Source organism: Priapulus caudatus, unplaced genomic scaffold, assembly GCF_000485595.1.
Source record: "Priapulus caudatus unplaced genomic scaffold, Priapulus_caudatus-5.0.1 Scaffold48, whole genome shotgun sequence".
Lineage (NCBI taxonomy): Eukaryota > Metazoa > Priapulida > Priapulimorpha > Priapulimorphida > Priapulidae > Priapulus > Priapulus caudatus.
In genome coordinates this window covers 109,038-125,005 of record NW_014577109.1, presented here as the reverse complement: position 1 = coordinate 125,005, position 15,968 = coordinate 109,038, and the positions used below count along the sequence as shown (strand labels likewise).

The 15,968-nt window shown below is 40.6% G+C and overlaps 1 protein-coding gene and 1 long non-coding RNA gene across 4 annotated transcripts in view; one reads left to right on the top strand and one right to left on the bottom strand.

Annotated features, from left to right (window-relative positions):
• The window catches only part of LOC106820806, a 92,712-nt gene extending 90,227 nt beyond the window's left edge, over nt 1–2,485 (bottom strand). Inside the window, exon 1 of the long non-coding RNA XR_001395657.1 lies at nt 2,180–2,485. This is a non-coding gene — a long non-coding RNA (uncharacterized LOC106820806). The remainder of the gene's footprint in view (nt 1–2,179) is intronic.
• An 88-nt stretch (nt 2,486–2,573) lies between these two features.
• Nucleotides 2,574–15,968, top strand: part of LOC106820815 (serine-aspartate repeat-containing protein I-like) — a 48,073-nt gene continuing 34,678 nt past the window's right edge. The window contains exons 1-4 of one of the 3 annotated variants that reach the window (XM_014825385.1): nt 2,574–2,790; nt 4,247–4,300; nt 4,542–4,604; nt 7,166–7,215. The gene's annotated coding sequence lies outside the window, so the exon portion shown is untranslated. Of the gene's footprint in view, nt 2,791–4,246; nt 4,301–4,541; nt 4,605–7,165; nt 7,216–8,188; nt 8,272–15,968 lie in introns of those variants that run through there. The other 2 variants (XM_014825384.1, XM_014825386.1) reach the window with 2 other exon arrangements.

Below are 15,968 nucleotides of genomic sequence, written 5' to 3'. Positions count from 1 at the left end.
AGAGAGAGAGAGAGAGAGAGAGAGAGAGAGAGAGAGAGAGAGAGAGAGAGAGAGAGAGAGAGAGAGAGAGAGACATATAAAGATACAGAGCCAGCTAGTAATCCAAACAAACATTATACAAGTTAAACTTACAGCATACATACCTTACACAAACAAACACACATTGCACGGTAGGCTGTAGCACACTTTTGCTCACAGGTTAAATATTTTAAGAGCAAACCATACTTCAGGTTGAACCTAATAAAATATGCATCTGGCCTCTCAACATGCAACAACGAATTATTATATGATCAATGTTACTATACGACTAGCATATATGTCTATTCTTGGCTTCTTGCTATTGGTAGAGACCCTGTAATGTGTTCATGGCTAAATTATTTTATTTACCCATAAAGACAGGCAAAGTCACTGGAACATTAACCTTTGGCCGGTGTGATTATTAGTTCCTACATGTCAATATACACATAGACTGACCTCACCCAAACGCAATAATTGTATAATAACATATTTCTGTATCGTGCTATATCCAACACATTGAATTTTAGACCCTACATCTCATTGGGAATAGGAGATTGACAAAAAGTAGTAAATTTCCAGTTGATTTTTTCCATTATATTGTGTATAAGTAGTGTTTATATATATCTGTATGAATACATGAATATAGTGCTGTCATAGGCCAGTGGCTCACACAGAGGAATTGATTAAGTTAAGTGTAGCAAGCTGCTCATGACATTGCATTGGTTGGAATGATTCATTGTAATACAATTAAATTTCACTGCAATCTCTGTGTTTTAATCTAAAAAACAACCCTGGCTTTGGCTGGCTACCTGTCAAATACCTGACATTACAAACTTTTGTGGCCCAGGTTTGTTTCCAATTGAATTGTATTTGATATGTTATACTATAAATTTCTCTTCTTTCCACATGGAGATTGCATACGACCAAATTGGCAACAAGGGATTCCTTGCACTATGTCCGTTGCATCACTTCTAAATTCTTGGCTATAATATACTATATTCATTTCTAGGTGGGTGTTTTTGGGGGTGGTAACAATTTGAACTAGTGGCAAACCACCAAATTAACAACTAGGCAGTTAACTTGGTTTGATCTGGATCAGTGTGTACATATATGAAATCATATATATACATCACAAACATAACAAATTTATAACATATGTTAAGTATATTAATAAAATAATTTTATTAATAGAAAACAATAATCAGAGAAGTTCTCTGCAAAACCATTGAATCATGACAACATACTTATAGCTGTTATTTGAATTAAATATGAATTATTAGTAGAAATACATAGTATCAAAAGCCCATTAACCCCATGTTATGGGTTAATGAGCTCTTGATAGTATGGATTATAATAAACTATATTATCAACACTAACGTACTAGCTACCCCTAGTATATCATATAACTTATAAGTACGTAATGCAACATCGTATTTACCCTCGTAAATATTAGTTTTCAATGTCCAAGGGACTATATCGAAGACGGAAAGAGACAAAGTTGATCAAATAGACAGATCAACACTGTGGATCGCAGTAGAAAAAAACTAAAATTTGCAATTTACTAAAGAGGAAAGGAGAGAATTCCAATACGGAATGACAGAAACAAAGAATCTAAACTTAAATGGATCCTGTGAAGATGTAATCAATAGATGTTCAATGAAAAGATGTGGCTAACTCCATTTTCAAAAAATAACATTGAACTGTTGTTAAACTTCGATATATTGTAGATACATCCTGCAGAAATGTAACATTCTAATTTCAACAGAATTCCTAACATTAACATTCGTAATTTATAAAATTAAGTATCGTAAACCATGCCAAAGGCTAGTAATAGATCATAATACATGTACATCATACTACATGTATGTATTCATGTAAGAAGATTTCGTTTATTATTTATTAATAAGACGCTTGAACATGAATTACACACTATTTACTCATCTCTGTGCAAGGTACCATGTAGTATGATGTAGTTTTTGTAAATAATAACGGCACGGTGGTATTACTAATAGTAATACGTATTCATAAAAATAACATTAGGCCTACAGTACAGATACAATATGTAATAACTAATAATAATAAATATTACATTCGCGACGATTAGGTTCAGAATACACATGACTTTTTAACACGCATATAACATAAGTTCGTAAACACTCACCTATATAACTGCAGCGTACGAACTGGTACAGCCTTGCGCCACTGATGTTGCTGTTTGCAAGATGCAGATTTATGCTTCGATCTTCTCGTTTCGAGCTGTGCGCCAAGTTTATGACAAGTCTGCAGTCGATCTATGCTTAGACTCACCGTCACACTGTCCTATGGTAGTTAGTGTTTAACGAGCAGTACATTTTCTTTTAACCCTCCTGAAATCTATGAACACAAGCCCGGGCGAAATGCAGACAACTTGGAAACTGGCTATTTTTATTGAGCTCATTTATAGCAATAATTATTCAAGAATTAATTGCGCATGCTTGTTCATTAGTGAGAGTTGCGCGGTGCATTGTGGGTGACTCAGATGGTGACAACGCAGTTTGCGAGTATTATTGCTGCGAGCGTATTGAAACTTCGGAGCCATCTAAGATAATATGGCGACTTCCATGAACGCATCCTAGTTTTTGAAACATTCATAATCTTTCTTGTAGTATTACGTTATGAAATAGGCCACTGTATACAATATTTACTAAAATTCTGGATCGTATGACCATAAATATAACATACATGGTCTTCGTAACGCTTATTTGGTAATTGCAATGCAGATTACAAACAAACGTAGGTCCCAATTACTGCTACTGGCACTGCATTAGAACTCGTACCTAAGCCTAGGGAACGACGTGAAGTTGAAAAAACAGTTTAAGCCTCCTCGTATAGCGATATCTATGATGTTCCCAGTTTGGTATAACAAATATATGCCATGCTATCTGGGATGGAAGAATGAATGTAATAACGACTGTAATTTACAGTAATAACATGCTAAAAGATAACATTCCCTAGTGAGTAGTGTAGAAGACAAACTGACGAATCAATTGAAATTTTTTTATTATGTAGTGTTTTTACTTGTTATTCTATTAGTTATATATATCAGCTGTATGGATGCTTAAACTGAATTTTCGCTATAATTCCAGAACACGTACCTGCCATGCCTTTGCTCATTATAATTAACAGAGTGGCTATATGCCCGGCAGCCGGCGTATATCTGACGGCTGCCGGGCACGGTCTTCGATTTCCTAAATGCCCGGCAGTTTTTAATTTTTAGCGTTATCTCAAGTAAACAAGGGTTAGGGTTAGAGTTAGGATTAGGGTTAGGGTTAGGTTTAGGGCTAGATCGAGTTAGGGTTTTTGTTAGGTTTAGGGTTAGGGTTAGAGTTGGGGTTAAGAACTGCCGGGCATTTAGGAAAACGAAGACCGTGCCCGGCTGCCGGGCATATAGCCACAGCGTATAATTAATTGGTAGAGCGTAATGGTGGGTGATTCAATGTACAAAATCAAACTCCAGATGTATATGCAACCTTTTTAAAGAAAGACCAATATCACATACCAATATTCTGTCCTATTTACTGTCTGTCCTCTTGCTAGTCTAATTACATACCGGTATCTTAACAAATATTTACAATGAAAAGAAGACAGGCAACAGACCCCATTGATAAGCATTATTTCCAGTCATAAAAACAATATTATTGATTGAAGTAGGTCAGGCTGCACATGGATATGTATGCAAAGATTTGAAAGCCAAACTCGAGTGCAATTTACTGAACCACCCGTAGGATGTTAACTTCCTCTTTATGTAAAAAAGTCAGCTCCTAATGATTCTGAATACAACAGCTGTAAGCATGACCAAAATGAACACCACATAAAGTTGTGTTAGTCTGCAAATGGTAGCCAAGTTTGGCTTTAGAATCACTGCGTATATATGACCGTGTAATCTGCTTATTGGGACCCAAGAATCCGTTTTCATGACCAAAAGTAACGCAGATGGGGTCGTTGTCGTATCAGGTACTACAGATATGTACCCGAGGTAGTTTTAGGTTGTTTAGTATTATGTTTATATTTTTATATGAGGTATGTTTAGGGTTAGGGCTAGGGTTAGGGTACACTTCTGTAGTACAAGTCTGGTACACTTTGTGTATACATATATGTACCTCGGGTACATATCTGTAGTACCTGATACGACAACGACCCCTTCAGCAAAAGTAACACTTGTTAATAGGATCTATTATATAACCCTTAGATGTCAGGATGAAAGTCATTACAGTCAAGTATATCCTTGGCTATAATTGGCAAGGTAATAAAACTTTAATCATGATTCATCACATCAACACGTTTTCTGTTTTAGGAGAGCTTTGTTGATATCCTCTTAACTGTACAGTTTAGATATCTTGGTTGTCACCATAATGTGATGGAAGTTTGTTTTATGGGTTTTTATCTTATATAGCCCTGAACATAATTTTATCACATGGCTGTAGATTAATAAAGCGAAATAGCCCATTCTCAAAATTAAGACAGTTAAGCTCTTCTCTCAACAGGTGAAGGTCCGTGAAGCTTCGTATTGTAAAACTGCTGCCTCAGTTCTTGGTATACATCATTAGGTAAGCAAACATTCGTTCTTTCACATTTTTTGTAATCAGTGTGCTGTTAGTTAATGCTAACGGGGTTACAACAGACTTTTAGGTTCTAGATTCATGAACACTATGTGACAAAATTATGTCTAAATTTTTGTACTGAATAAAGTACAGGCATGACGTAGCAACTAGCAAGATTATATTTAATGTTGTCACTACGATAGTCTAGCCGTCATTTGTTCGAGTTTAGATAAGGAAGGTTAATCATTGTTTTTTTTAAAATATATTTTACCTAAAGTCATACTCGTCAAAATGTATGCAATTTTTTGACAATCTAAAATCACTGGAGAAACATGTTATAAGATGTTTACTATAAATGATTGTAGTTGTGTTCTGTAGTAAATGCACTGTGGTGCTCAGCTAATACAACCAATATTCTAGACTGTTAAAGGCTGGCACAATTCCTCCATGTGTATTTTTTATTTCTTTACAGAACATGCCCTACTAAACGTTGTAAACATGTCAAAGAAATTGTCAAGTGCTGGCACTGCACAGCAGGAGCCAACCTTTACCATTCTGTGCATTTTAAGTAGCAGTGGAACAGCTCCCTGCTTAGAAATCATTAAGTCGTAGTACCTCAGCAATACAAGGTCGAAATCATGCATGCTTGTTGGGAGCAAGGCATTTATAACTTAATTGCACCTACATCAGGTGTGGTATTTCTTCTTAACACATGGTAAAAAAAATCCGAGCTTGCACTCCAGTGCATGTTCTCTGTATGTGGAATACGCAACACCGATTTTTTTGTCTGGGCGAATGTCTTTCATTCCTATATGTGCATGGTGACCTGTCACGTACACCCACACTTACATGTTCATGTGTTATCAAAGAGTGCAACTGCATTGAAATCTATGAACATTTGAGGTAGCAGAGTTCACATGCAATAGAAAAACCAGTTTCTTATTTTATAAAGCCTGTTGGAGTTTTGAAATTCACATTTAAATGCTTTTAATCTTTACAAGCATGGTATTATAAACGGCCAGTGGCAATCGAAAAATTGGTTGTATGGCACTTTGTATAAACAATTAAAGATCTTATTAGTATTCACTAGCAATTAGTGCAAAGTAGGCAATTATCATTCTAGAACAGTCACCTTCATAACACCTGGTTCTAATTCTGTAAGAGTGTTTCTCAATTATAGATAATAGTGAGCTATTTTTTCTTGTAGGTTGAATAATGAATTAGTTTTCATTTCCCATATAATCATTCAAATAAATGTCATACATGAAAGTTATGGGTAGTCAACTGTTAACACTTCTATTCATGCTTACAGTCTATTAAGCATAATGTGTTTAAACCACTGGAATATAGGTGACCCCCGCTTTTATGTCATGGTCCCCAATTTTAATGAAAATTCACGTTCTGGTGGGCTGAGATCGGGTAATAGCTGGTTTAACAGCTATGGCCTCTTTTTTTTGGATAGACCAATGGCTATCAAAATGAAGCCATGCCTAGATTCTCACTGAAGCCATATACGAAATGTTGTCAAGTTGACATATTTCCATCTGAACATATACATTCAGCCAACGCTGCTTAATCAAAGCACTGCGCCCATCTGGAGGTTAGGCGTTTCGCATACCATTTTGGCCGACAACGGTGTTTAACTGGGCGACATCTTCGTGGCGAGTTGCTCGCTAGGTGTGCGAGCGAAATCGCTTAACATTCGCGAACTTTGTGCCTCGGTGAGGAATCGGTGCGAATGGTGGGAATCTGTGGCGCCTGCGCTGCGCGCCGCCACGTGTTCGCGCCCTTACGTACGAAACTCGCGCCATTTGCCTACGCATTGGCTCGCGTACATCCCGCATTGTCGAGAGTCGCGCGCAACTGGTAACCTCGGCTTTACATAACGTGTCGCGAACTACGGTGTTATGCAGCCACCTGACCTTTGAAATTTTTCTTAATTTTTTTACGAAATCACTGGCATTGAATCGGTTAACCTCTGTACAATGAAAACGGTACCGGGCGTGCAAATATTCAACATGGCGGACTGGCGGTTGGACGCGTTCACGCCGCCGCTCGCAGTTTTTCTCAATCTCAAATCTCTCGATTAAACAGCTTCTTAACTGTACCGTGAATGGCGAACAAACGTTTTAATGGCATCTTCTCACAGTGGTGTGAACACAGTTGGTGCATTACTCGTGTATAGAACCTGTGAAACCAGTATCGAGGCGTGATCCGTGTTTGATATCGAAATCAGCATTAGTATTCAGACGGTGTGAGAATAACTGCTGTGCCTTTGTTTGTGCTACACTGGGATATACTTTTATCGTCTGGAATCCTGCTTTGTGTGTCCATTGTTGTGGCTTAAATTGGATTAAAATTCTTTTAAAATTGAACTTAAAATTTTTAAAGCACCATTCGTGTTGATCGCATCGGAAAACCGCTAGGCTGGATATCTTTTGTGCTGAATATGTGTGTGTGCGTGTGTGTGTGATCGCCGCGCCCCAAGTTGAGTTTGCCGTAACCATGATGGTGTGCAATCTGCCATTTCCCACTGCAGTAACAGACAGTATGGTGGTTTTTTATAGGAGTATCTGGACTAGGAAGGCAAGGGTCAACACAGTGATTCACTATCAAGGTATGTTGGCTGTTGTTAGTTATATTTCCCATTGTCACGTATCAAAGCTGTCGCATTCGGCGGTTTATATCGGGGAGATACCCACGCGAATGAAATCATTGTGTTGAAGTAGATGTGCTAGATTTAAGAACAGCTGGATAAGCTTTCATACTTTCTTTCACATCTCATATCTCAGACAGGTATGTATGTTGGGTTTGTGGTGCTAAGTGTTGGCTTAGCGGTAAGTTATAATTTCTTACGTCACTTACCTGTCATGTTGTTTTGGAATAATGTTTGCTATGTGTCATCCAGCAATATCTTACTGGTGCTATGTAACTTTTCACCATCCCCTTTTCAGCATTAACCTGTTGAGGTTTCAACGTTATTCATTTTCTGGCTCCACATTATGCACTGTAGTGTGCTAGAATGTAGTCATAGTCTGTCTGTTCTGCCCATGCTCACATGTACCACATATAATATCAAGCCAAGAATCCATATTTATAGGCTCAGTAGTTTAGTTAGACAGATGAACTTGGTGATTAATTTCATTTAAAAAATGTGTTTTCTAAATTATGTACATGCTCAGCTCAGAGTGTTGGAACTGATGAACCCACTTTAGTGGTTTTGCATGTCTATTGCTGTTCAGTGAGACATGATCTGCACGCATATATCAAATGCAATCTATAACTAAGTTTTGTACATGTTACCTTCAGTGTGGGCATCTGAACTGTCATTCAAAAATATATGCCTGTATGTAAATTGTATGTAAATATGGTGAGTTCTATTGTACCAACAATGGCCGCCACTGCTAGCAGGCCTTTACATTGCTGTCACGTGACTCAGCCCCCTCCCATATACCGCTGAATGCATACGCTGCCCTAATGAAAAGCGCGTTTAAGATAGCCATAGCCGTGCGTATGGCATTTTATGCCTAGCATCATTGTCCAAATGAGGCCTTTGTAACGTGTAGCTTCTAAAGTATCCCACAGACAAACTGAACAACAAAGGCTTTAGTAATGCCGTTGTTGCGTATGCGTGTGAGGATCTGCTGCACTTAAAACGCAGATAATTCAGGTCGTAAGTATGCAAATTAGAAAATATGCATGCTAGGTACGTTCCAAGTTTGAAATGCATAAATGAGAAACCTCGTTTAGTGAACTGGCAAACGTATATTTGTAATTATCATGGCAAGCTTATTTCTTAAATTATCTCCAGCCAACGGGTTTCATTTATTCGCTGGTCTGCTGCCGTTATTGATTTTAATTCAAGGAGACTATGTAATTGCTAGCGGCGGCGAGATTCACAGATAAACAGTGCCGTCATGCGCCCAATGCATTATGCTACAGCACACAGCAGCGCATAGTCTGCTGCGTGGACTGCCAGTGCCATCTGTGGTCAAGCACTTGTATTTTTAATCACAGCTATACGACGCTTTCAAACTGAAGGTTTTTGTATGACGACAATGAGTGCTTTTCGTGGTCAATTCTCGTAGGGTATACGTTCCCCGTTCTGCACTCGCATCATTGTCTGATCAGCGATATCCTCGGAGCCTAATTGTTATTATCACCTGACACCTACTGTAAGCTCCACGTACACTTCTAATCAGCTGGCGCCCTTTCTGATTTAGCGGCAGTAATGATTATTTTCTGGGAACGATAGACAATATTGAAAGAGCGAGATGGCTGTCATTCGAAAATATTTGGTAGGTGCAGCATCTTACTAGCAGCTTTCCTGTAACGTTTTGACCTGCAAAAAAGGGAATCAACAAAGATTTCTGCTTCGGGGAGAAGACCCGAACAGTCTATTCATTATTGACAAATCGCGCAGCTTTGTCTGTTTTTATTTGATATTTGAGAGAGAACACTCCGCCTAAAACATCATTTGCATGCTGCCTCATCTGTGAAATGACGTTTCGTGGAAGAGACGCGGCGTCAGTACCCTGCAGCTTGTTCTTATGCAATCTCGTTAAAGATAATAGTCCTGCGTCTGCCTTCCACATGAACCGAATTTGAACTCGCCATCATCAGGCTGCGCACAAACGGTTTCATATTTGCCCAGTCGCTCTCTGCCAATAACTCGGTCAACCAACTGAATTCGGACGCGCGACAAACTGTGCGACAACCCCCCCCCACCCGCACACACACCCACACACGCACACACACACACACAACACACACACACGCACACGCACACACGCACACGCACACACACACACACACACCACACACCCACACCATGCACACACACACACACACACACACACACACACACCACACACACAACCACACGACACAGCACACGCGCAAGCGCGCGCGTTTTTCTCCGCGACGACGAGCTGAGCGCGCTGCTTGCAGGGCGCGGATTCAGACCGTACTTTGCCCGCCGTATTGAAAGTTACGGTCTAGATTTCAATAGATAGCTAGATGGAATTTGGCTATATTCTTTATTTGTTTTCTTTTTCGTCTGATTCATTGACAGGACTTGAAGGAAATCAAAATTTTACATGGTAACAAAACTAGCTTTGATATCTGAAAAAGAAGGGAAGTGCTTGAATCATTCTGCATTAATTGCTGGTATGCAAAGCGCAGGCAAAATGAAGCAGAAATAAAATTCCATATGGTTTTTAGCTATTGCTGCTTGACTAAATGTGTGCTCAAATGGTGCTCATTTTTGTGCCCAGGGACCCTTGAAATTTTGAAATTGCTTGTGAACATGTGCTTCCGCGCCTAACGGCGCCCACTGTGGGGTGGTGTGCCCTTTTTGGGGGATGTGCCCTTAAAATCTGGAAAAATACTGTCTAGCTTCAGCCCTGGATCCGCCCCTGTGCTTGATCGTCGTTGTTGTCGCGCCAGCGTATCGAAGGCACGCGTGAAGACGTAAGCGCCCCGACGTCCATGTGATCAGTGGGTGAAGAATGCGAGAAATATCCCAGGTTCGGCTGCGACAGTTGATGTCCCTTCCCCTCACTGCTACACGCGCGCTCGTCACGCTTTCGGGTAAATCGCCCGTCTGTTTGAGCAGGCATTCTAGCCGGCGAGCTTGACTCGCGTATCAGCATGGCACTCCATGTGATCTTACTGTCGTATCGACCTCGGCCCGACGCACATGTCTGCGAATGTTAATTAAAGTTCAGCCGTTTTGTAAATTGTGCTGCTCCGCAGATTATGAATTTTCAGTTCCCGCGGCCAACGGTGGCCAATTTCTGCCGTATTGATGATGCGTAGCTGTGATTGCATTGGCACGCTTACTGCTGTGCAAACAGTGCTTCTATCAATTGGGCAGTTTTTCCGAATTTAAGTTCGGAAGTTGTAAATACACCTCTCTGGCAGTCGCGTTGATTATGCAGAAGAAAAATATGGTTGTCATGGCAACGAGACAGATTTGTAGATTTTATTGCCAATGAAGCAATGTGAGTTGGGAATACTAAATGCAGATAATGCCTGCAGAAAGTAATGCGCTATAAGCTTGGAGTTGGCTGTCTGGCAGAGGCCAGTTCATACACGAGGCTATTTTATGCCTCCTCATAAAGCGGTTACCATAATTGTTCATAAAATTTAGGCGGAAATACAAAGGGTGTGTAGTCACAAATAAGATGGGTTGGGATAGGTCCGTAAAATTAATGGCGAAATAAAGCATCCGCGGCGATCGGCGTGTGAGCCATGGCCGTGAGCATGAACGACAGACCATGAAATTTGAAGCTCCGTGGTAAAAGTTTTATTCGACGTTTGATAACTCAAGAAATAAGTTGTGTTAAAGAATATTGACAACCTGCCCTGATTCCAGCAAATTACTATCAGGAACTGTACGAGCATGTGCGCATAACAAAGCCACGTAGTGTCGTAAATTCGAAAACGTTTACAGTTTTCAGTTTTATAGCGGATTACTCTTTCAACATAAACATTTTCATGTCTCTTCAGGAGGAGGCTACACAAGTTGTCGTATCTGATACATTAAATCTTTGTTCATCATTTTTAATACTTTATTTGTTTATGGTTATAGCTGTTTGAATGCGTGTTTCTATATTATCTTCTCTGAAGTGAAGCCTAACCATTGAAGTGCGCAGTTTAAAACAGAATGTTTCTAAACTGTTCTAGCCTCGTGTTTAAAATTACGAGCAGTTGGTTTGTTGACATCAGGCATAACAATTGGTGTCTCTACACTTGTGAAACGAAAACGGAGTCTTCAAAACTGTCTTTGTGTAATACTAGATATTTCCGGTAATAGCATGCTCAGCTGTAGCAGGAACGTGTTTTTGGAGAGAACACCCTCAACGTATTGCCATGAGAGTAAGAAGTACTCTGTAAGGACGTCCTCTGTCATGACATCTAATGGATCGTCTTTGCTAGACAATTCAATCTGTCATAGCATTAACATATCTTCACATCTCATAACACCCTCAGTAATGGTAACAAAGCCTATTCTGTCAAAACAACAGCGTCCCTGGCAATTCGTCATTGCTTCCAGGGAAACCTGTGACCACATTTACTCGTAGCTATGGCACACCAAGGCATGTTCTGTTGGAACAGTTTGAGCCAGACAGTAAGGCACGCACTCAAGCACGCACTCACGCGCATTGCTTTGCATGTAGGCCTAAATAAACGGCCAAATAAGTACTAGTTGTCGAATTTAATTTATTAGGTAATAATATTTAGCTGCTTAAATTCATTGTCTAGCTGTCATTCGGTTCAATGCGTGGCTCAACGTTTAAGTCTAATCGAATATTGAAGGAATTTCAGTGTAGATGCCTCTTTACATAAAAATCCTATGAATATTATGTAATCACAGGGATGACCTATTGTGGTGTGCTACCGATGGTGCGTACGTAAGCTGTCTGCTTATCTGCGTGTTTCTATTACTTCTGATCTTTCTATTTGTTATAGCGATCGTTCATGTTCTTTGAATTTTTTAAATAGTTGTAATACTTTTAATTGTATTTTTTGTATATTTTTCTGATACTTGTTAATGCCTGCTGATAGTTGAACGTATTGAGATAGTTTTGATCGAAAATATTGAGATAGTTGCTGCCGAGCGCAATCTGTCAAGTCGGTGTGCGCAGTTTGTATTGCTAAATAATTTTCTCTCCCATTGCTTCTGGTCGGTAGCCATTTTTGACGTTCGTCCTTGTTGTACGCACATCATGTTTTAAGGCGATATTTGTGGTGTGAAATTGTGGTACGCAGAGCCATAGACTCGTGTCATGCCTTTAGAGCCGAGTCAGTGCCTGATCACACTTGACTAGTAGAGCAGATGAGGTAGGCTGAATGAAGCCATGAAGCTGTCAGGACGTCATGTGTATGATGATATCCGAGCGTGGTCGATGTGAATTATCGAAAATGCGAAATCCGAATTGCCATTTTTATTAGCAATTGTAGCACTGTTGGAATCGTCACTATACCACTGACTCATAACATCGTTTTGTACATGCAATATGCTCTCAAATATCTAGCCAAATGCTGACAGATAGCAACATGCAAAATTTTATTTCGCCATAATTGCCTCTCAAACCGGAGGATTTGTAATTATTACATGTAGTTCATTAATGTAAGTATTAAATGTTATCACATTCGTCGTTAGTGCTGTGGTAATAAGTGCCGGGGTGATCGCTGTCTGTGTAGGAGCCATTTATCCTTTGGCGGTTAGGTGGATGTATTCGTCCAATGCTTTTCCCAATAGATCGTCAGGACACTATATATATGAATTCTACGCTAAACATACAGCTACGACTAACTATATCGACTGGATTGCATGCGTTTTGTTATGTCATTTCCGTGAAGATGATACCGTGTATGCGTGTGTCTGTGCTTGTTGGCTCCCGTTTGTTTGTCTGCGGCACATGTATGTCTGTGTGCGTGTATTTGTGCTTGTGTGTGCTCCTGTTTGTATATTTGCAGCACATACATGTATGTCTGTGTGCGTGTATTTGTGCTTGTGTGTGCTCCTGCTTGTATGCATGTGGCATATGTTTTGTATGTGTGCGTGCATTTGTGCTTGTGTGTGCTCCTATTGTATGTCTGCGGCACTGCATGTTTGTCTGTGTGCGTGTATTGTGCTTACAAGAGTGCTCCTGCTTGTATGCCTGTGATATTTATGTGCTTTGATGTGTACATGGTTTGGGTCCGATGTTCATTTTTGCGTCATAGTGGATGTATGCGAATTCGTGTCTGCTTCTCTGCTTCTGTGCGTGCACGCATGTGTGAATTCATGCACTGGTATTTGTTTACGTCTGCGTGCGAGCGTGCGAGCGTGCGAGCGTGCGAGCGTGCGTGCGTGCGTGGGTGCGCGGGTGCGCGTAGAGTTGGTTGTGTGCGTGCGTGCGTGCGTGCGTGCGTGCGTGCGCGTATGGTTGGTTGTGTGCGTTGTTATTTGCGAGTGCGTGCATGTGTGTTTGTGTGCGTTGGTGTTTGCGTGTGCGTGTTACTGTTAGTGTGTATGCATGTTATGGTGTTTGCGTTTGTGTGCACATGTGCTTGTGTACGCCTATATGTTACGCGTACCCACAAACATAAATGTATACTGATTCGCAATTTTCAACTAGCCATATTACTGAAATAAATGCTCTTGGCGGTTGTTTTAAATGATTGATACTAATTCATTCTTAGTTTTTACCATAACCTTAAATAACTAATGGGGACTTTTTCAATTTCCTGGCTCAAGTACACTGTTTGTAGAAGGTAAACTATTATCTGCCTTCATTAGTTGACCCGCTTAAATTATTTGACATTTTCTCCGTCTTTGAAATGGTAGTGTGCATGATGAATGAAAGTGCTTCTTTACTTGAAAATTCAATTAAGCGCTTTCGTTGTTGAAAGCTATAATTCGGGTAGAAATCAAAGAGTTAAAGCTCTCAATGAATTCAGACTAATTAATTTGCTCATGGTGTGATGCATGCTTAGCAGATACCTTCACAAGGGTAAATTAAAATATGGACATGGTAATGAGACTTCTGTGTGGACTACTGGCTTGGGACCTAGCAACTGTCTGACTTTTACTGACTAATGTGCTGCGATGATTTAGCCTGGGACCAGGCAAAGATTAACTCGATCTCTGGTCCTCATGGAATTGATTTATTGGGCGATTGATTAATGCATTGGTCTATTGATCGATCACAATACTAACTGCTGTCCTATGTGCATCGTTATGAAAATTAATGAGATTGGCCTTGAATCTATTAGAAGCTGTTCTAAGCATCTGTTTGGATGCAAACTAATTGAAGCCAAGTCGAATAGACGATAATTATAGCGTTCGAGCCTGCGAGTCAACTGTGCCACTCAATCTGTATTTGGCAAAAATGGTCTCACTTTGTGCATCTGTATGGCCAGCTTAATTCGTGTGCGGGACTGCAGCCATAACTCTAGCTTGATATCATTCTTTCTCAGTTGGGGGGACACTGCTGCGAATACTAGTGCTGCTTCTGCTGCTTCTGCTGCTTCTGCTGCTGCTGCTTCTGCTGCTGCTGCTTCTGCTACTGCTGCTACCGCTGCTCCTACAAGAGAGAGGAATATAGACAGATAAAGAGAGAGAGAGACATGTTCATCAGTTCCAAAAAATTGAATATGGATGACACATGCCCATGAATGATTGATTGTGATTCTCCCTAGTCCGCGGCATTACCCATATTCACGCCTGGATGTAATTGACATGCACATTAGGGAAGGGTTGTTCCACGCCAATACCCATGGGTGTGTAACGCGAGAGGGGTGGCACACAGCCCGTGGCTTCTCCGCTCGGCTCTCCACCGTGGGAGCAGGCAAGCTGGTGGGGCGAGTCTGTCGAGAGGTAATGGGACATGGAATTTTACAGATGGCTTACGTTCTGGTTGCGGTGGTGCAACCGGACGCATCCGCGCAAGTGCGATCATATCGATGCGATCCCACGGGTTTTTTCGTGCACAAAGAGTTTCGCCAATGTGACAATATATACGAATTGCGGGCGCGTACGTGCAAGATGCAAGATTTCAGTTGTGGTGTCAGGAGATGACATGTTGTATGGTCTGAGACTGTACATATCGCACAATTTTTGCTGCGTGTGAGAGAAGGGGGGTTGTTTATGCACCGTTTATGGTTGGGCCCTGTCTTTTTGCTTCGTCGCCTATCCTTTGATGTTATTGCAGAAAATTCCCGTTCATATTTATGCTATATACGCTCATGCTATCATACCAAGCACCCTCCCCACACGAAGAAAATTATACAAACCATCTTCGTGATTTCATTTTTCACTGTCACTATCAGATTTCAATGCAGTTAAATTGTAATTTATATCTGATTGCTGTATATATGTGGTCATACTTCGCAAAGCATATAAATCAGTCCAATCAATGGGATGTTACTGTAGTGACTGACAATCGGACTAGGTAATCAAAATGCTTCAATTAATTACACCCGTATAAATCGATTTATTGATTAGGCACGCGATAAAGAAAAAAAGAAGAGCTAGTCTTGGTCGTGTTATAGTGTCTGTGTCACATTTATTTCTGTGGGGAATCGTGTCACAGTGAATTCCAGACATATATGTTGCTGCTGATTGCTGAAGTATTTTTGTGCTTTCAGTTCAATGCATTTTGAAGTAATGAAGGGTGAATTTGGTTGTCTTTAGAACTCGTTAGCCGACTCAGGGCATGCTTCGCTAGGATAAGTTGCTAAGCAATATGATCAGCATGTTCTACGGAATCGCAGATGAAGGTTGTGCCCAGCAGTGTTGTAGTCGAGTCCGCACCCCCCCCGAGTCCGAGTCCGAGTCCGAGTCCGAACCCCCCGAGTCCGAGTCCGCGCCACCCG